We start from the raw sequence: 20,885 nt of genomic DNA on the forward strand, positions 1-20,885 counted from the left end.
TTTCTAGACTTCTCTAGTTCTCAGGAGGGAAGAATCAGTCTCACAAAGGATTCTACTTGATCAGAATCAGGCCAAATTTTCTCTTTCTAGGTCAAACACCACCTCCTAATTCCATACGGGAGATGCAAACAATCTAATACCTCTGGCAGCCTCAGAAACAGGAGTCTTTCATATCATGACTTGGCTTCATCTGAATCATTTCAGGACAGACTAGTGTAAAGCAGGGCAAAGCAGAGACTTGATCCCATCACTATACATACTGTCCCTACAGAAGGCACAATGAAGCACTGCGCATAACTATGTAATGAAAAATTAGCAGTAAAAACTTCAGCAAAACCAAAACCTGTCCATAAAGCATTTCAGTTTTAATGAAAAGAGTCTGTTTAGACAAAATTCTCTATCATCAAAAAACTGTCTGACTGAGTCAAGGCGGCAAAGCTGCTGTGTTTTTCATCACCTGAGATGTTCCTTTTCTGGAAAGGGCATCTGCTGAGATAAAGGGATAATTCTGACGTGTTGGTATTTTACAACAAAGACCTATGTGAAAATTTTCCATCAAAACTGCTGAGGCAAACGGGGCTTTTGATTAAATAGGAAAAACCACAATTTTCCACTGAAAAAAAAACCCAAATGCCCCAAACAGAAAATCTCTTTAGGACTTTTCTACTGCAGTGCTTCAAAAGAAAATTAAGTTCCTTCTCTTCTCCTGAGATCCTGCTCTACCCTGGTGGCCAAGCACCCCAGTTGATCTGCCCACCTCACACCATGGGCAGGGACTCCAGAAGATAGCTGCCACCTCTCTCCAAGGGATAATCACTAGTCACTTATCACTGAAAATATACTTCAGATAAGGTTTCCAGCACAGAAGAGGAGGGATGTTCAACTTCGAGAAGCCAAAACCAGACATAGCGGTTCACCAGCTCATGTATACTACCATCACTCTAGACATGTTCAGAGCTCACCGCAAAGCTCATTCCTCTCTTACCCCTTCTCTAGGTATTTGAAAATGGTGGGAGTAGAGAGTAGTAGAAAAAAGTGTTTCAAGCACCAGGAAAACAGACTGATGAAGAGGTGAAGGGCTAGTGGTAGATCTTTATGGGTTCCTGCCTTGAAGTTGGATTAATTTATTTTCTTCTGCCTTACTTGCAATCAGTTTACTGTGCTTTTCTTTGCCTGGCCATCTATAAGAGCTCAACCTTGTGCCATTTCTCTTCATCAATCCTCCATTCCCTCATCACGAACTTCTTGTGTGAAGCACAGTATCCACCAAGCAACACTCCCCCATGCAAAGCAGCTTCATCCTGAGATGCCCTAGCTAACCAGGGATTAACAGGGAATATTATTCCCCTCCAGGACCTTACAAAATCTTAAACAGAAGTGTGGGTTAATCTAACCATGTATATACTGAGCCTGTCTCTGGTGCTGTCACAGGTATCCCTGTCTATTGCAAAGAATAATCTCTGTCAGCACTTTCAAGGGGGCAATCCACCTGACGATCAATCTGGCACACCAGACAGGGGACAAGGCACAAACCTGGGAGAAAAGTTAACAGTGTCTCTGCTTCTGCCCCCTGTGCTGGTGATGTCTGTGCTCAGCACCACTCTCTTGTGCTCTGGCTGTATTTAGTTCAACACTTCCCCAAACCAGGAACTGCAGACGCTGCATAAAATAGCTCAGTGAATTATATTTTCTTGCCTTTTTCTTTTTAAATTCAAATGAGATTCATGTTTAAATCAGACTTTGGGGAGAGGTTCAAGGTTAATTCTTTTTTTTTATCCAAGTGTGGCTCTCCCATCCTTCATTTCAACTTGCAAAAATACCTCTGCTCGTCGTTTTCTAACAGTCCTGGCTTTATCTTCACCAGCTGCTGAGTTGCTTTGGACATACTTAGCCTGTTCTCAGCTAAGAAAGTCAGCTGTGACAGAAAACCAAACCAACCAACCAAACAAAAAACCCAACAAAAGGAAGATATGGGAAAACAGACAAGTGAAACAATGATGATCTCGGGCCTTTTTCTACCCCAGCCACTGGTGCAACATGAGCCCATTCTGAGAAAACAGTTCTCAAATACCATGTAGGTTGCAGCTCTACCATTAACTGTTTCCTGACTGGTTTATTTACCTAAAGTCCCTGCTCCTGCCAGACATGCCCTGCTGCATTAACCAAGCCCCTCTACTGCCATCAGGCTCCCACTCACCCACAGCAGCCAGTCTCACACTAGTGGGTTGGCACTTCTGCATCTATGCTCTGGCAGCAAGGTTAGGGAGGTAAAGTCATACAAGCCGACTGTGACTTCTTGCTCGATGACAACCCATTAGATTTGCCCTAATTTCCCTAGTAAGACTAATAAGAGTATTCTGTTAGAAAAGGGCAGAAACCAGGCCATCTCTCCCTGAAATGAAAAGGTTAGGGAGGGTGAATAGAGGATGCCCCCCACGCTTGTGGGAACCACTAACACTAGCCACGTGTACAGGAACGCTCTGACCACAGAGTCCCTAACTCTGTGCCCTCATAACCACTGCTGCAGTGAAGACACCGCACAGCAGTGGAAGAGCATGCTGTGCGGTACTGCATCTACCAAATCCTTTGCATTTGGTTCAGCAAGTGGATAGCTTAATTTATGCAGCCAAGAGCAAATCTATCTCCTTCATCCTCAGTTTCCCTCATGTCTGAGAAAGTCTAATACTTTGGGAAACAAAAGGAGAATTACTCCAACTTCTTGAAAAATCCAGCTGAATGGCACTGTCATGGCTCTGGATGATTGCGACTACAGAAATAGTCCTGGCTCAGCCACGGGGAAAGGAGGGGAGCTGGTGTACCATATGCATTTGGTGGGTTATGACAGCGTAAACAGGGTGAGCATGTATGAATTAAGCTGCTCTAGTAAGGGGTTGCTTCTTAGGTAGGACTGAGCTGAGTCCAGCAAAATGAAGCTGCATAGGACTTAAGTATTTAGACAGATAAATGTGAATATCTGTGCTATAATAAAGGAGTAATTTGTGTGAAGGGAAATTGCATTATGCTTATTCAAAGTCAAATTTATTTCTTCCCTTGCTTATTAAGAAACTCATTTTAAAAATCCCAGCCTTAGGTCAGGGTTATACTTATAGGGCTGACTTCGTATCTGGCAGTGCAGAATTCAAAATTCTTACGAAATTCCTTACTGTAGTCAATCGACAGCATAAGCCCCCTACTTGGGCCAAGAGTTTTCTATTTTTCTTTTAATTAAAAAATAGCTTGAGGGCATGTAAGGCTTAAATTACTTGCATAGAGAAAAATGCTTCTCTAAGAAACCTATTAGGAGATATGGCTTGAGAGCAACAGAAGCCCTTCAGAATAAACAGAAGTTTAATTTTTTTAAGGTAATGGAGAGGAGAGGAGATATTCCAGAGAGTTTTCTTCAGCTCATTTTGGACTGTCATTTTCTGCCCTGAAGCCATAGTTGAGTTACCACTGAGGAGATCAAGAGAGAGTGGCTGGGGGAAGAGTCAGTCACTTAGCAGAACGGTGGCAGGAACTTGTCTGTGTGTGGATCTCCACCAATGTGGGTTTATTTAAAATATGTAAACCCTGGATTCAAGTCAGTTACAAAAATACAACCCAACAATCACTACGGCAGTTTGGCTTGCACATCAGCTGGCAATTTTATGACATGCATATTGTTATTTGGCATAAAGCACCTGTAAGCTCTAATGCAAAGAGTGGCAAACTCCACTGCCCCAAGAAAAATGAAAGGGGAAAAAGCAAAATCCCAGAATCATACACTTTTTGGCTTCCTGGAGCTGTGCTGTACTGTACTGAGGACCTGGAGCCTCCCTTGCTTGCAAGCACAGTGACCACATGCTTAGGCAGCCTGTCTGCCTGCCCTGGAGGGAGATGCAAAGCCCTGCACCATCTGAACACAGGAGCAGAAAGATTAGAGCCAGAGAGGACTCTGTGTTATAATTTTTAGCTGGCAGGTGGGGACTCAACAGCATCCGGTTGTATTGGGTCAGCCAGAGCCAACAGCATTTCGATCAGAGTCTATATTTACAGGGAACTTAGAGTTTGCATCCCCAGACAAGTTAACTAGTGCATATCCTTCCCTGGCCAGGGTGGTATGTATTTCCAGCAAGACAGGACCTGACAGGCAGGCTGTTCAGCAATCTCTTTTAGGAAAGTGTCAGGAATATGGCACACTCCACTACCCCCCACACCCCAATTTTCTTCTGATACCCCTCATTTTCACTTGAATGATGCTGAATCCTCCTGCACCTCATTCTCCAGTATCAAGACTGGGAAAAAAAAAATCACAACAAACCACACAGAAATGGCAGATTAGGTTCAGAATTATCTCTTCTTTGAGAGGCAATGACTGCATAATAGTGTTACACTCTAGTTAGGCTGAAAAGAAAAGCCTTGAATTAGAGAGCAGTTCATAACATTACAGTGACCAGACATAAGGCTTAAATGACTGAGAATTTCATGCAAATATATGGATGGGCTCATTTAAACACTAACAAGCTGTTGTCTTGGCCTATCTGCAGAATAACAGAAAAGGGATAGATGAATTTTCAAAGGGCTCTCAAACGGTAGCTGTGACTTTTGAACTACTCTTCTGCAAATGGATGAAGGGGACAGTGAGGGGGACAGATCAACCTGGTGCTGGTAAGGCTGAAGAAAAGCAGAATGCCACACAGAAGGAGGCATTTCTCCCTCATCACCAGGACAGGAATTTCTTTTATCCCTAGCTGCTTAATGACGACTTTCCTAGCCTTGTGGCAAGAGCCCTCTGCAGCTCTCTGGGCGTAGGTGAAGACCAAGGAGCATCTATCACTAAGTCCTGACCCTTGGTTTGCTAAGGAGTGTGGAAGAATTCAGCTAAGGAGGACAGAAGGCAAAACAAAAGGGAATTCAAACTTTGTGTTGAAAACTGCTATACTCACTTAAGCTTTACATCTTGCAACACTAATGGATTAGAGCAGAATTTCTCTGTGAACGTGTGGATCCTCTTTTGGCTTATCCGCATGCATGTGATCCTGAGTCAGCAGCAGCTAAGTTCCTCCAGTCAGGAGCACAGGCTGCAGTCCAAGGCTGCGAACGTTTCCTCCCCACTCCAGCCTGCTGGAACTGAGCAGTGACCAGAGATTCAAGAAAGCGAGCAGCTCACAAGCTAGTGTAAGCACTTACAGGTTGTGACTTCACCTGGGTCTCACGGTCCTGCTCTGAAGACCAGGAAGCAGTGCTGTCAGGTAGCAGAAGATGGAGCCGTTTCAGACTGCTGCTGACACTTCATTGTTCCTTTTTGACAGTCCCAGTTACAGGCAACAGCATCACGTAGCTGACAGTGATTGCTGAAATAGAACAAACTTGATTTCACTAGGCATAACACATCATGGGGCAAGAAACAGCCTGCAAGAGAGAAAAGCCTTCACGGTGACTCTACCAGGACTTGCATCCTGTGGTCAACCCTGCCAGGATGCGTGATTTACACTGGGCTGAGCACAAGGAAAGTGGCCGATTAATAGAAGATGAAAGCAATGTCATTCATTAACTGACTGTGTGTTTTGTGGCACTTGCACATACAGTCAGTTGGGAGGTGGCAGCAGAAAGTTGCATGGTGGCAAACTCTAAAACCATCTTTCAGGTGAAACTGCCACCACAACAGCAGCGGTTTACGCTGACACATTAAACTTCGCACAGAGAGAAAAGACCTGCACTGCAAGCTCTATTCAAAGGCAGCTGTAAGAAGCTGTCACCTCTTTGTTGTCAGTTACCAGCTCTGATCTTACCCAAATGTCCTTAACGTGCACTAACGTATCAAAAATAATACAGATCTGACCTGGCAAGTTTGATCCCGTGACTGCCAAAGCTGGATTCTCCCTCCACACCTCCTGCCGCTAACAACCTCTGGGATATAAAGAGCATTTTCAATGGCTCAAAGAAGCCTTTTCAATACACAAAAAAGAAAAAGGATTTCACGAGCTGAACATAAAAATCTCCCAATGTGCTGAAATTTCTTTTATTTATATGTATTTTTTAACTACAGGGCCTTTAACTATCTAGCAGACCCTGTACAGACAGGGTAAGCGTTATCCTTTCCAGACAGGTATCATGCCATCTCTCAAGCTTTACGTACGGTCTCCAGACCTCATCTCTTTTAAGGCCTTAAACCTGCTGTGTAGTGGAAATGAAACCAAGGCCATATCCAAAAGCACAGGGCAGCCCCTTGTACAAAGTGAGGCAGAAAATGTGCTAGCAGCAGCCACTTTAGAGAGACCCATGGCACAGACGTTCTCAAATAGAGAAGAAAGAAATATATTCTGCTGGGCTAATTAGGAGATTGAGTGAAGGTAACGCTGTCACGTTTTCCTGCTTGTTTAAAAGAGTGGAAGCTGGAGAGAGAATTTAATGTCAGGTTTCACTACAAGAGATAAAAAGCGACGGGGACATAATAAATATAACACCTTCTGCCTGGGTTGCCTGGGATACAGCATCTAGGAAAGATAGACAGAGTGGGTGAAGTACGAACCAGTCCCAATTCTCATAGCAATCATTGCCACCAGAATGCATTCATGTTGTGCCATTTTCCATCTTGTTATAATCTTTGTCACAAGAATGAGGTTGTTGGATGAGAAAGGCTTTTCCATATTGGCTTTAGCAGTATTGCTGCCACTTTCTTGATCTTTTCAATATTCTGTAATTGATCGGTTTGCCATCCCAATTTCCCCTTGTTTACAGCCTCTGTAACTTGTAGCTGGCCAGGCAATTCAAGTAGATAAAGGACCACTGAAAAATCCCTGCCTTGTAGCACTCTGCTCGACGAGAGTAATCAAAGATCAGGGGTCACATTTTTTGGCTGGTGTAAATAGATGTAGCTCCAATTATGCTGGTTGGGTTTGTTCCCCGCTACAGGCCTTGAGCAAACAAGGTCCATTCCGCAGTCTGTTGAACAGGCCACCGCTCTACAGAAATGCCAAAATAAACCAAAAGTTTCCATTAAAAGATGCAGAATCACAGTGTCCCATTCTTTCTATGGTACTTCTGGGGAAATAAAAAAAAAAAATCTAAATAAATTCTGCCTAAAAAAGTCACAAATAATTAAGAGAAAAATCTGTAAGATTTAAATCCTTTAAAATAGTTCTTAAGTTCAGCTTTGTCTGTATTGGAGGCAAGGCTCTGAATCTCTTCTCGGCAGTGCTGAGATCAGCCCTTTGCAAAGGCACAAAATCCCTGAGCAACTTATTAAAGGCTGCCACAACTTAATGCTGCCTTTCCATCTACTTCACTGGGCCTTAAAATACTCCTTTGGTCTACAACTTGATTTTTCTTCTGCAAAAGGGGAATGATGGTATATTTTCCCATCTCATTTACTTAAATGAAGAATTTTTAGGACAGGAGTTCCAACTTAGGCATGCCTAACATTCACAATAGGCAAGTCATTTCAGAAGGTACTTGCCCCAGCACAGCCTACAACTACTACTCACTACCAGTGGCAGAAATTGTTAAAATAGGTTGGCTGCCCAGAAGTATGGGTGAGAATGCCGTGCCAGGGCAAAAGGCATCTCTTTCCATGTTATATAGCATCTAATGCGTGGAAAACCTGGTCTCTGTCCCATTAGGGAAATAACAATCCTTTTGCTTGCTGAAACATGAGTTTCTCTTTGCAAGAACCAATATTGAAGGAGCCCCTCTGGCAGCACATGAACTGCATTGCCCCTCACACTCATTTGGACCCCCTACATACAGAGCACCACAATGATATCAGCATCCCGTGAGGCAGCTCTGCCCAAACACATTCGCACAGTGAGGGCTACCGGCTGGCGCATCGTTCACCAAAATCGCCATCACAAGCCCTGTGTGCCTCTTCGGCAGCGAGAAAGTCACTCTCGTCCGGAGAGCAGGGGCCCAGAGGCTGCCCTCGAGCTCCAAACTGCCAGCTGATGTTGCAATTATCAGGCAGCTCGCAAAGGCTGTATGTAAATTTATAACAAAATAATCAGTTGGGGAGAACAAAGCACTCCTGCGAGTGAGACACTTACCGCATTGATTGCATTGGGTATGAACACAGAACAGTGAAGGTCAGCACAGAGCTGTTCTACAGAGGCTGCTTATTTTTTCACTCTGCAGAAGAGTGTTTTCTGTTTGCAGTCCTACAACAGAGTCTTAAAAGGATTACACTGTGTATACATGCAACGTACTTTCCACCACATAGGATAAAGCATAAATGCTCGGAAAATTACAATATCTTTGAACTTTCCAGATCAATCTGATGGAACTACATACATCATTTTAAGTTTACAATACACTTCTTGACATCAAAGGAAGGGGAAAAAAAAGGATAGTGTGGTTTTTTAATCAGGCTGATTAGAAGCACTGCTGTGACATCTCTTCTGTGGAGTTTCAATAATTCAGTGATTTTCTTTTAAATTGCAGTATTTTGTATATTTTAATCTCTTGTTTTATTTGGCTGCCTTTGAATTTATTTCCAGGGAGCTCTTGTGTTAGAATCCTGGTATTCATTTTTTTGTTGGTTTGGCATTTTAGATTTTTAATGTTCATAACAAACCTGAACTGGGAATAATTTAGTTTCATATTAGTAAAATAAATTGATTGAAGGCAATTCAACAAACAATCACAAAAAAAAAAAATCACCTTGTACTGATCTGATTTATTAGGGGTTTATTTCTCTCCCCCTGGAGTTAACTTTGAGATCATTATCTTTACTCCTAAACAGCTCATATCCATTGAATAGAGACACACAGTTCAGGATCAGCATATAGACTTGCCAGAAAAAAGCTGCTTCATTTTCTCCATCTACATAGGTATAGAGAGTGGGGAGCTGTTGGTTTAGAGACACATGTTGAGCTCTTGTAGGTCAGTTTAGCTGCTTTGATATCAGCTGGGTTATGCTGACTTTCATCAGCTAAGAATCGGTCCCCCAGTTTTCCTTTAATTTCCTTACAATTTCAGTAATGTGCAAGCTATGCTAGAATACTAAAATAGCACAGCTTCTTTTCTAACCCTGTGCAGCAAGCAGAGGTCACTAGGTAAGCTTTTTCTTCTTTGCTCTCTGAATTTTAATTGTGGTTATTTCACAGCCTGGCTCTAATTTCCAACACTAATTTATAATGAAATCTCTGTATTTTGCTTAGCTCCTGGCTTTATGCTTCTTGCTTGCTGGGTTGCTCTGGATATTGTTAGCTGACTCCCTGCTGAGAAACTCCACATAACTGCAAAAAAATTTTGCAGTGCCCTTCCCCAAAGGTTTTCCAGGTAGAGTTAGCTAGAATCAGATTTCTGCCCCACAACTCAGTACTGTTTGCTCTTTTTGCATCATGTCTGTTTAACACAGTGAATAAGCCAAATGCACAGACCTTTGAGAACACATAAAACTTGCAATAATCTAGGACCTAATTATGAAAAGAGAGTTGTCCAAGCCTGTCACCAGAGCAACTGTGCTGGAAGAGTCACCAAAGGCAACAGGATATATGATTGTGGCATCTAGAAGGACCATAAGCCATTAAATAAAGTTAGCAGTCAAGCAAGTTGACTGCATGAGGTACCCAGATATTTCCTCGCAATCCTCCCACCAACAGCTCCCAGTGTTTTGGTTCATTTGCTAACACGGAGGCTGGAGTCAGACACCTTCCCCTGCTCAGTTCACCGTGTGCACTAGGAGCAGCTAAGATGCAGGCAATGGGGCCCTTTCTGCAACAGGGAACTGTTTGCTGTGAGAAAGAATGTCACGAGCTGGCTCTAAATCAAGGACATTTTAAATGTCAGCCCTGCAAACTCCACTTAATACAGCAAGTGCAAGCCCAGCCATCACTGGAAGATTTTACAACAGAAGCCAGATGGGAGCAGCAGCGATGATCGATGATGCCTAACCAGGGATGAGATATCCCCTGCTCTTCAACAGCCTCTGCAGCATGGCAGGGCTGCAAGACAACTGGGAACACATTCAGCAGAGCACACAGCCATCTCACACATCACTTGTTTGGTCTCTATTGCTCCTTCACAGTTTTAAACTAAACAGGTCATTACGAGAGCCCCAGCCTACCGATCCTTACTTCTGTTAGCCAATGGAAATATTCCCATGGGTAAGGTCTAAGCCGGCCCGGTCTGGTTTGCAAGAACCTGCCTTACACTCTAGCCTGGCACGACCATTGTGCTGTGTTTGATTTATGGTTAATATTCCTGTCAGCACCACAGGCCTTTGACACTCAAACCACATTACTCAATTCCACCTACTGTTGCCAATAACAAGCGCTGAAGTATCGGTTCCCAGCAGTTTGATATGTGAAGCTGAAGAACAGTTAGATTATCACCAGTTATGCAGACAGCACATTTGACAGCCTCGCAATGATGTTTTCAGCTGTCAGTTATTACAACTACAGTGTGGAAGCCACAAAAGGGGCATATGCTGAATATGCACTATGAAGACATCTACTTTGGAAGAGGCAGGCTTCTGGATAAATACATTTTATGACATAATTGTGGTAACTCAAAATCATCTTCTTTATCTCTTGGCAGAGAGGCAGTTTTCCACATGCAAATTAATTATAGTAAGCTTGACTCACATCAGCACTAAAAGAGAGGGTGGACATGAACATTTTCAGCACTAATTCTGTGCTGCAGCAAAGTCTCACATGACAAATGTCTATATTACCACAACTTACCTCTGTAGACAACAGTTGCAACTGAACTGCAATATTTGGTCAGATTAAAAGAAATAATTCATTTCCCATTTAAAAGATTTGCTGGTATGAAGGGAAATCAAAGTTATAGAAGTCAATATTTCAACTTATATGGACACAGTTTACAGAAGGTGTATGATAAACTTTTCTCTGGAACTCAGGCTCATTTGCAGTTTCTTAAACTAGGCAACTAATCTCTTCAAAATTATGGCTTAAGTCAATTATTGCTAGAGGAAGGGATTGAAGTTGTACACAGTTTTACTCTGATTATTTTAGTGAAAGGGCAATACAGAAACATTAGATGACATACATCTTCCTGATTAATGAAATCTTTGAAAACAGTATCATAGTTTCTTTGAAACCTACCTTTAGATGATGCAATCTACAGTTTGTTTGCAGATACTATAAAATAAATAGCCTAGAACCCTATTGCTAGTCACTGTTTTAGCATAACACATGCCAGTAAGTTCCTATTTGACTGAACAAAGGTACCCGACTACTATTTTCATGTCATTTTTTCCATAGTTCCAATAAAACTTGGAATAAACATGCAAATTCAAAGCTGCCAACAACAGTAGCTCAGGGGAGAGTTACAAGGACATGGCAAGCTTCCCCTGTGTGCTCAGCCCCCGTTAAATTCTTCTGCAATCAGGTGAAAAGCTGGCATGAATTTTAGTTACATACCTACCAGGTTGTGTATGGGATGTTGTATTCCAGCATGGCCCATGTTCCAACATAGCCAATGGCATCTCTGATCTCATTGAAGACATAAGGCTATATATTTATTTGCCTTCAGTCCTGAAGAAACTTGGACTGTTTGAGCACTGACAGTAGAAATGTCAGAAAGCTGCCAGTACCTAGTAACTATTTTTGCTTCCTCTGCTACTAATCCTACAACAGAGAGGAGATATCCTGAGTTAAGCATGATCAAACATTGGCACAAGGGTCCAGAAAGGCTGTGGGATCTTTACTCTTGGAAAAACTCAAAACTCAACTGGACAAGACCCAAGCAACCTGCTTTTACAGGACTTACTTTGAGCAAAGGGTCGGGTCGGACCAGAAAGCACTTCAAACCTGTATTATCCCCAAATTTTAGGAAGGCTTTGAACTCAAGAGGGCGATCTCTGCTGCCACCTCTGTAAATGCTGGCAAATCAACAGTATCGCAAATCATCGCCACCCCACAGCGAACAGTCCAAGGCAGGTAGATAAACAGCCTGTGCATTACTCTTCCTGACACATGCTTTTCCCTGTGAGGAAGTGCTCTGATTTGCTTCAAACACTCAGGAACAGGTTTTAGAGAAAAGGCCCACAACCAGCATTATCTCACTTGTGCTACTTGCTCACCACACAGCAAGACACTCAAGAAAGGTGGAGCTGAGTTTCCCATTCCTAGTTTCATCCTAAACTAACAGAGAAAACACAGGTATGTCTTATTTGGGAATGGTTACATGCTAAACAGAACTGAAACATTTCTTAGAAGCTGCAATGAAGGTTTTTGCAAGAAAGAGCAAACAGGCAAACTGCTGTTTCAGGCAACATTTCACTTGTCCTTTCAAGAGATTTCTTTCTTACGTGGTAATCAGAAAAAAAACTACTCGATTTATCACATAAGGAAAAAATAGAACTTGGAGGACAGTGGCCAAGTAACATAAACCACTGCTTGGGATTTTCCATGTTGTACTAATGGCTCTGCCACCCACATCATTTTAACCAGCAGGCTCTGGGCTTGTGGTGCTACTCAAGTGGCTTCATCAACAACAATGCATAGTTGGAGATTTGCATAGTGGGGACTCATCTTTTAGAAAATAAAAGTAAAAAATAACCAGCTGCAGTGAGAGCATTCCCACTGATATCAAAAGCAGCACAACATTAAGAGCAAACATGCTAACAGCACAGATGAACAGGCGTGAAGCTATGCATGCCCAAAAGTAAGAATAGTGCAGTCCTCTGTTGAGCAACTTGTATTCAAGATTTATTGATTCTATCTTCCACCAAATGAGAGATAAGTGAAGCAAATCAAAGCAAAAGCTAAGTGGAGCAGAACAACATGAAACCTGTGCGGGGACGAAAAGCTCTATGCCCATTGCCTGAGGCAACCTGCTGCTGAAGGATAACATGCCAATGCTAATCAGACGATCGGTTTCCCTTCCCATTAGGCATTCTGCTAACTGAACAGATAAGCATTTGCTCTCCTATCGTTCTTCTAGGAATGCCAGCTCAACTTGGGAGGCAGCCCTGCTTCCCTTCTGAGACACATTTCAATATTCTTGCTATTCCTCGGTCTCAAGTGCAGTCCTGGAGATGCTGAACAACCCCCCCGCCGCGGTACTGAGCACCAGCTAGCCTGCAGCACTGCACTGCCAGCCTTCCAAACCTTGCCAAATATCCTGCCCTTTTAAGAAAAAATATGTGATCCTGCAGAGCACGGGCTGTTGAAAGACTGTGCGCTGATCCCCAACTGGGTAGACGACTAAGTTACAGCAGGGATGATAGAGTATGCAGTAATCAAAAAACAGCTACAATTACTTCTTTGAGGGGCTGGGAACCTTCCCTGTGCTGAAAGCCCAGAAAGCCTGCAAACAGCTTTTGCCAGTCACACACTCGCACTCGCTTTTGTTTTACCCAGCACTAATGCATTAAAAAAACCCCAACAACAACAACAAAAAACGAAACCACAACAGACTGTGGAAGAAGTAAAATTGTAGGCTGGATCAGTCTCAAGCCATGAGTTTCCCACTTCATCTTATTCAAAGGTAAATACAACACAACTTTCTGGCAAAGAAAAAGAGAGAAATGCTGCTTTGGGACACCTTATGGGACCACAGGGCAGGAAGATATGCAACAGGTTTTACCTACATTCAGTCTTGCCTGCTGAATGCCTGGGCTGGCTTACAGGGCCTGATCAAAAGATCTTGGAAGTCAATGGTTTCCATTAGGCTTTGAATGCATCCCAGCAGCTGATATGTAAAATAATGGTCAAGTGAGAGGAATGATGTAGAGGGAAGAAAAACCCTTCTGCATACTCAGTAGGACTGATTCATTCTGGTGTGTGCTCAATCACCTACTAACAAAAAATATAAATGTGTGTCTGTGTGTGTATATATATATTCTCCATTGAAGAAGATGCATTCCAGAATGGAGTAATGTTATTCAACTGCTGAGTCAGTCATGCCACTCACCAAGTCAGACATACCGCATACAAGCTCAGACACATTGCCTGCTAAATGAGACAGATTAGCTATTATGCTAAACACATCAGCTCTTAAACTGGCTATATTCACAACTTGGTCAGATATGCAGCATGTTCAAAGTTACCACCTACTGATTCACATAGATAATTTAGTAAGCTGCATCTACGCAGAGTGTGTTTCCCACTGCAATCTATAATAAGGTAAGCTTGATATAATGTGCCTACCTTGGAATCAAATTCATTGCTGTGCAACAGCCATTAATGGAAAATATATCACCTTTGAAAATTCAGATTTCTGGGGACACACAAAGCATGTGACCTCATGAAGTCACTGTCAGAAAATGTTACAGTCTGCAGTAGATGCACAGGAATAATAATTTTTTTTCCACAGCTGATTATTAGTCTTGAAACACAGGAGACACCAGACAAACTGTTCAAGTAACCGGAACCAGGGATTCAGCACTGTCAGAACAGAAGTGCTCTCTCTAGCATAAAAGACCCACCATCAGTCTTTTGCATCAGCTTTCAGAGACATTTCTGGAAAATTTAGCAAGCAAGCAAACAAAAAATCCCCCCAGGCCAAGCAGAGCTCAGATACCAAGTCATTGATGATACCTATACTAGAAGATAAGGTAGTTATTTATCCATTGTTTAAATACGTTGCTTTCTTAAAGCTCAGTGTCAGATGGCACTTTATTTCTTTAAGGAACATAAACTTACCCACTGCATGAGATGACCTGGGGTTGACTTATTGCTGATATTAGCTTTTTCTGAATGAGATGAGGGGGATTATAGGCTATTAGTCCACATTTTCTTTTACACTCATTTCCGACAGTGCCAATGCAAATACACTTTGGGAAGCAGGCAGAATAGAGAGAGTGGGGATGAATAGGCTGCCTCAGCACTTGCGTTTCTCAGTCTTGCATGATGATAGACGTTCACCTCTTTTCTATACCCACCTAATATAGACCAGCTAATAAAACATGCTTTCTTCTCTTCCAAAGCCACTAGCTAAAATCAACAATTTCACCTGTGCAAACAGGAAACATGGGACCTTGCACTTCCTTACACAGGGCTCTTACCCAGTTCAAATCACCCAAGAGTCTGAGCTCTTCATGGCAGTACCATATACATGCATAGGCCTGCCGAGTGATGTCAAACTGGTCCATGTCAGCTCATTGGCACACTCACCATCTTGTGGCACCAGGAACTGAACCTTCAGGACATGGAACAGCACTGGATTACAGGCCAGACCTGTGTGAAAGAGAACGGGACAAGAACAGATGAGGCAGGGGGCTAACCACAGGGCTGTATACAGATATAAGGTATCTTTTCTGAGTTGTCACTTCACAAATGCAGCCATAATGAAGAAAGGGCCTGCCCAGTGCCATAAAAAAAGAATGGAAGTGGCAAAACCTGAATGCAGGAATATCTTCACCTTCAGAGATCTCTTTTCTCCATGGGATCACCCTATTAAAATACCTCCCCCTCATTTGCAGGTTTGATAGCAACTCACCTTGCTAGGCTTAAATATTCTCCAACCCCTCACATTGTCTCTTGTTTTGGGGTCAGTTTACTTCACCTGGAGGTTCAAGAATCCACCTAGAACTCCTTCTAAACTGTTAGCCCACCCGCCTGTCCCACGTTACACCCAAGCAGTCCCACATGCTGTGACTGCTGTTCTGTGAGGAGCAGAATAGACACCTGTCCTTTCTCATTCCCCCTGAGTAGGAAGGAACAAAGGTGTACCACCTGGGAATTAATTCACAGTCCCCAGTACAATTCGGACGTCATTTTGCTTTTGCAGCACGGAGCTGAACTGTATTTGCTGTGCGTTAACGTAATACTGACAATACTGGAAACTATCAAGGGTCTCAGTTGAAAGACATGCTTAAAGAGGAACTATAAATCCTTTCATTTTCAGGAAAATACTCAAATATATACCTTGCAAGGAGACTACAGCCCTTGCTAAAACTTTTGGAGTCAGGACCAGGGATAGGGTTGTTCAAGATTGAGACTGTAGCAATGCTGATGGACTGATTGCCCCATCAACACTGGTTTCTGAAGGGGACCTACTCCAATCATCCCACCTCATCACAGCAAAGCTATCACACGTCGCACACGACAACATCTGTGCTAGGTAGGTCCCACTGGCTGCATCTCGACAATTAGTGATGAACTAGGATGAATGACTCAAGTGCAAATGGGCCAGATCTAGAAACTAGCTATGCCCAGTTGGTCCCACAGAAAGCATGGGAGCAGAGAGAGGCTGAGCCCTTCAGTGACTCTGTTTATACAGTTGCTTAATAGGAGCTGAGCTCCATGGAAAATCTAATTCATGGTCTATGGTTTAATTTTGTCAATTTATTTCCTTTCAGTAAGTAATATCTCTTTTGTTATTTTAATTTAATCTTTGGGGTTTACTATTTTACATTAATTTTAATATTCACTCCATAGAAACAAACTCATGTGTCAACTGTTAAGCATGCAGGGTTCCACTAGAGAGGTTTATAGCTGAGGTTTCTCTAAAACACAGAATCCTGAATAGAGGCACAGTGAAAGCCACACAGGTGAAAGTAAGAGAATGCAAGAGATGATGACAGCATGTCTTTATGATGAGGCCAAACATTACTAACACAAAGAGCATTTGCAACTGCTGCAAAAAAGCAATTTTATTTGGCTTCTTTTTTGTTTGGATTTTTTTTTTTCCCCCATAATAGCAGCACATTTAAAAACCTACAAAATCATCATGGTTTCCTTTTAGCACCTCTTCCATTCCAGAATGGTGGTGCAGCACAGAACACCCCCACGCTCCTCCGGCAGCCTAACTCTGAAATGGCAGTGTCTCTTCCCAACTCTGGCTGCACAATCTGGAATTATGGAGACTGACATCTATTAACCCATTTATTAGCAAACCCTGAGAAGACCACCAAGTAAAATTGCCACGCAGACTATTAGGAGCTCTTGCTTTCAGCAGCTTATAAATTTGTCAATGTTTTATCACTTGAACTGAATTATGCTACATCAGGTATTTTCTTCAAAACAATCACTACTAAAAAAGCCTGCAGGAGGAGGGCAAACCATGTTATTTTGCCCTCACTAAAACTTTAAGGACACTGTTATGGGTTTGTGTGGCGTGCTTGGGTTTTTTTGGGTAGCAGGGGAGGGGCCGCAGGGGTGGCTCCTGTGAGAAGGTGCTAGAAGCTTCCCCGGCTCCAAGTCGGACCTGCCTCTGGCCAAGGCCAACCCAATCAGTGATGGTGGTAGTGCCTCTGGGAGAACAGATTTAAGAAGGGGAACTGGTAGTGAGTAGGTGAATTGGAATGTGAGAGGAACCCCTCTGCAGACCCCGAGGTCAGTGCAGGAGGAGGGGAGGAGGTGCGCCGGAGGAGGGGATGCCCCTGCAGCCCGTGGTGAGACGGCAGGCTGTGTCCCCCCAGCCCATGGAGGGGAGCGGGGGAGCAGGGGATCAGAGGCCCCTGAAGATGGCCGGGACTCCATGGGAAAGCCCATGGTGGAGCAGTGTGAGACTGGAGATTGGCCCGTGGAAAGGACCCACGCCTGCGAAGTTTGTGAGGAACTGCAGCCTGTGGAAAGGACTCACCTTGGAGAAAGAAGTTCGTGGAGGACTGTCTCCCGTGGGAGGCACCCCACGCTGGAGCAGGGGCTGAGTGAGGAGTCCTCCCCCCCAAGGAGGAAGGAGCGGCAGAGACAAGGTGTGGGGAGCTGACCCCAACCCCCATTCCTCGTCCCCCTGTGCTGCTGGGGGGAGGAGGTGGAGAGAACCAGGAGTGGGGTTGAGCCGGGAAGGAGAGAAGGGTGGGGGGAAGGTGTTCTAAGGTTTGGGTTTTACTTCCTAATATCCTTGTTTTGATTTGCCTTGTAGTAAATTAAATTGATTTTGCTTCTTCCCCAAGTTGAGCCTTTTGCCCGCGACCATAAGAGGGAGTGATCCCTCACAGTCTTTATCTCGACCCACGAGCCTGCCTTTATATTTTCGCTTCATCCCACCATGGCCAGTGCGGGGGGAGTGAGCAAGCAGCTGCGTGCTGCTTTGTTACCAGCTGGGCTTAAACCACCACAGACACTCACTCTGTCTTGGTATGGGGTTTTGTCTCTTTTTTGGAACCTCTGCTGTCTGATATGCAAAAGCCTTCCTGAGATGGGGACTGTGCCTCCTTCCTGCAAGTTCTCTGGTGTGTGATAAGAGGCAGATTCATATACCAATCTTTGCTATAGATAACCAGGTAAAGGAGAGAGATTTTTATTAATATTACAGTAACTAAGTCTCTTCAAAACCTCTGTCCCCTATGTCAGCTCTGGGTGAAATTGGTCAATGGACTCAAAAGTTACTGAACAATGGTTGGAGGTGGTATAAAAGGGACAGGCAGACAGTGATTTCAGTAACTTTACGTTCTTCAGCAAAAAAAACCCAGGCTTAGAAAGTTTCTGTTTTCTTTACTGAGTTGCAGCTCTTCATATGATGGAAGCTGGGACTTTGCACTTTGTATAAAAATGGTCTGGGTGCCAGACATGCGCTATGTTCCCAGTAGAAAAATCCACCAGAATTTCAGCAAGGTGCTGAGTCAACAGTTGAAATGAGGTAGAATTTATGAAGATAACTAAGCAGAGGCTAAGTAAGATGTTCTGATGAGATGGGAGAGCAGAGGGAGACCGGGCTGGCTGGGCAAAGGCCATTGGCATCTAGAAAAGAGGGCACCAATATAACGTCAAAGGGGGATGAACCTTTGAGACAGGAAAGAACTATTTTAAATGTCATGCCTGATGTTGCAGTTCTTCATGCCAGCTAAGAACTTGTCCCATGGCTTTTGTTTTAGGGCAGCACACATACAGTATGAATGGTATAGCTTAGCTTTGTAAACCTGATGACTTTGTGGAGAACAAGACAGTATCAAAAGCTCTGTATGCAGAGCTTCATGAGAATCCAGTCACAGGGAAGAGTCCACTCCTTCAGGCCAATTCCCATATGCTACACTGCAGCAGGTCCAGTTTTTTAGTAGAGAATAAAACCCAGCTATTTCGCACTGAGATTTGTTGTGTCATACAGTAAAATTGCTAGCCGTGGAGAAAACATGACAGTAGATTGTATTTCAGACTGAAGTCTAAAGATATTTGTTTCAGAGCACAAAGTCTTCTCTTACTGTAATGGGTTACTTCTTGTTACAGTAGATTTGTTAGTGTGTCTCACTGCGTTCAGCACAATAAACAACATCTGTAGCTATTCACTTGGCAATCTGTAGAGACAAATGGTTTTGATAGTCAGGATTAAAAGTGGGCAATAATGGATTTTATGGTGAGCTGGTAATCGGAAAAAAAGCTTTGGAACAACCTCCACTCAAATTTCAGCACAGTGGAGTATTTTAATCAGTTCTTTGAAAACAAAGCATTGGCTTTTGCTTGCCTGAACATTTAGGGACCACTAGAATATCCCCCCAAATAAGTTGGCCAAAGCTGAACTTATAAAGTGGTCAGGGCTTGCAGAAACTAGATTCTCAGTCTAAAACCAGTTTGCATCAAATAAAGTTACCCAGGTCAGCCTGTGAAATGTGAGCATCCCTGGCATAGCCTCAGCCTTACCTGGCTGCTGCATCCCATGCTGGTGGATCAGGGTGGTACCACATTGCTAGAGACAGTTTGGCTGCTTTGGCAAGGCCAGATGTGCAGAGTATGACCCATTTCTGAATCATCAATAAAAGCAACATCCAGGGAATACCACTGCAGTGTCTGGCTGGCAAACAGCTGCCCCATCTCCCACCCCCGGTCACAAGGTCCATTCTCCTGCCTGCAGAATCACTCAGAACCATCTACCTTTTTCCATCCCTTTTTGTCAGAAGAGTTGGAGAAGGAATCTCCAGGCATGGACACACTGCAAGAAGGGATAGCCCAGGTGCCATCACTTCCTTCAGCACCACTGTTTTTTCAGTCCACTCACTTATCATGGGCCTAAGGGTGGAAATCTCCATAATCTTCCTACTGCAGAATTTGGCCATAATTGTTTACACTTTCTCAGGTGCATAAGACTTTCTTTGCTTCCCCTCTAGAAGGTGCAAGTGATGCTTACAGTTCTGCATCTTCCTAAAGAGTTGGTGCAAACCCTACTGCCAACATGAGAAATCTGCTTCAATCCCAAATACAAAATTGCTGGCATTTCCACACAGCCCAAGAAGAAGTCCCCATGAACATTTTGCTCAGGTTTTTCATAGCCTTATTCATATTAGGAATGAACTGCAGGTCAAATAGCCTAGCATTTCACTTGCTAGCTTAGCAGCTTTGAGGCTGTGCCTCAGGGCCTTTCACACCAGCAGCTATTAACTACAAAGAAATGTCACCTGTGCTGGTCATTATAGTTAATTATGGAATTCCTCTATTCACACATCTTCATACCAAAAGCTTTTGCTATCAGACTCCTTCCCCCATCACACAGGGCCAGGTTATTATAATACACCTAGAAGCACAAAGCAGTGCACAGTAGGGTTTTATGAAGAGCCAGGCTGCTATACCTCATTCCCACTGGCTCCAGTAATTCAGACCAGGCAGTGGGCTAAAGCCCTGCTCATTGCTGGTTTGCACTCCCTGTATTTGCAGGGTTACCTAGGATTCAGGCTGCCCGCAACCTTGAGGTGTATGGAGTCGAAACTGTTCACCCATGCCCATATGGGGCAGATGAGATCTTAGGATCTGGGTAAGAAGACACAGGTTGGATGGCATTTCTAGATTCACAAAAGACTTTTCCTCAAAGGGCAAGGACAACTTTGAAAAGAAAGGAAAAGTGATGGTAAAATCTACAATGTTCAGAGCAAGCTACCTAGATCTCATGGACAAAGGTTTTCTATTGCGTATGATCTGCAAGCTGCTTGGTGTGCCGTGCTGCCTTGTGAGCCGTGCTGCCTTACAGCACAAGCAGACAAGGGCTGCAGCGTAAAAGGGGATGAAGAGCACTTTCCAGAACAAGTAAATGAAAGACGGAAATAACCACAGTGTAGCACAGAGCCT

Source organism: Haliaeetus leucocephalus, unplaced genomic scaffold (genome assembly GCF_000737465.1).
Source record: "Haliaeetus leucocephalus isolate CR32 unplaced genomic scaffold, Haliaeetus_leucocephalus-4.0 Scaffold145, whole genome shotgun sequence".
In the NCBI taxonomy this organism is placed as follows: domain Eukaryota; kingdom Metazoa; phylum Chordata; class Aves; order Accipitriformes; family Accipitridae; genus Haliaeetus; species Haliaeetus leucocephalus.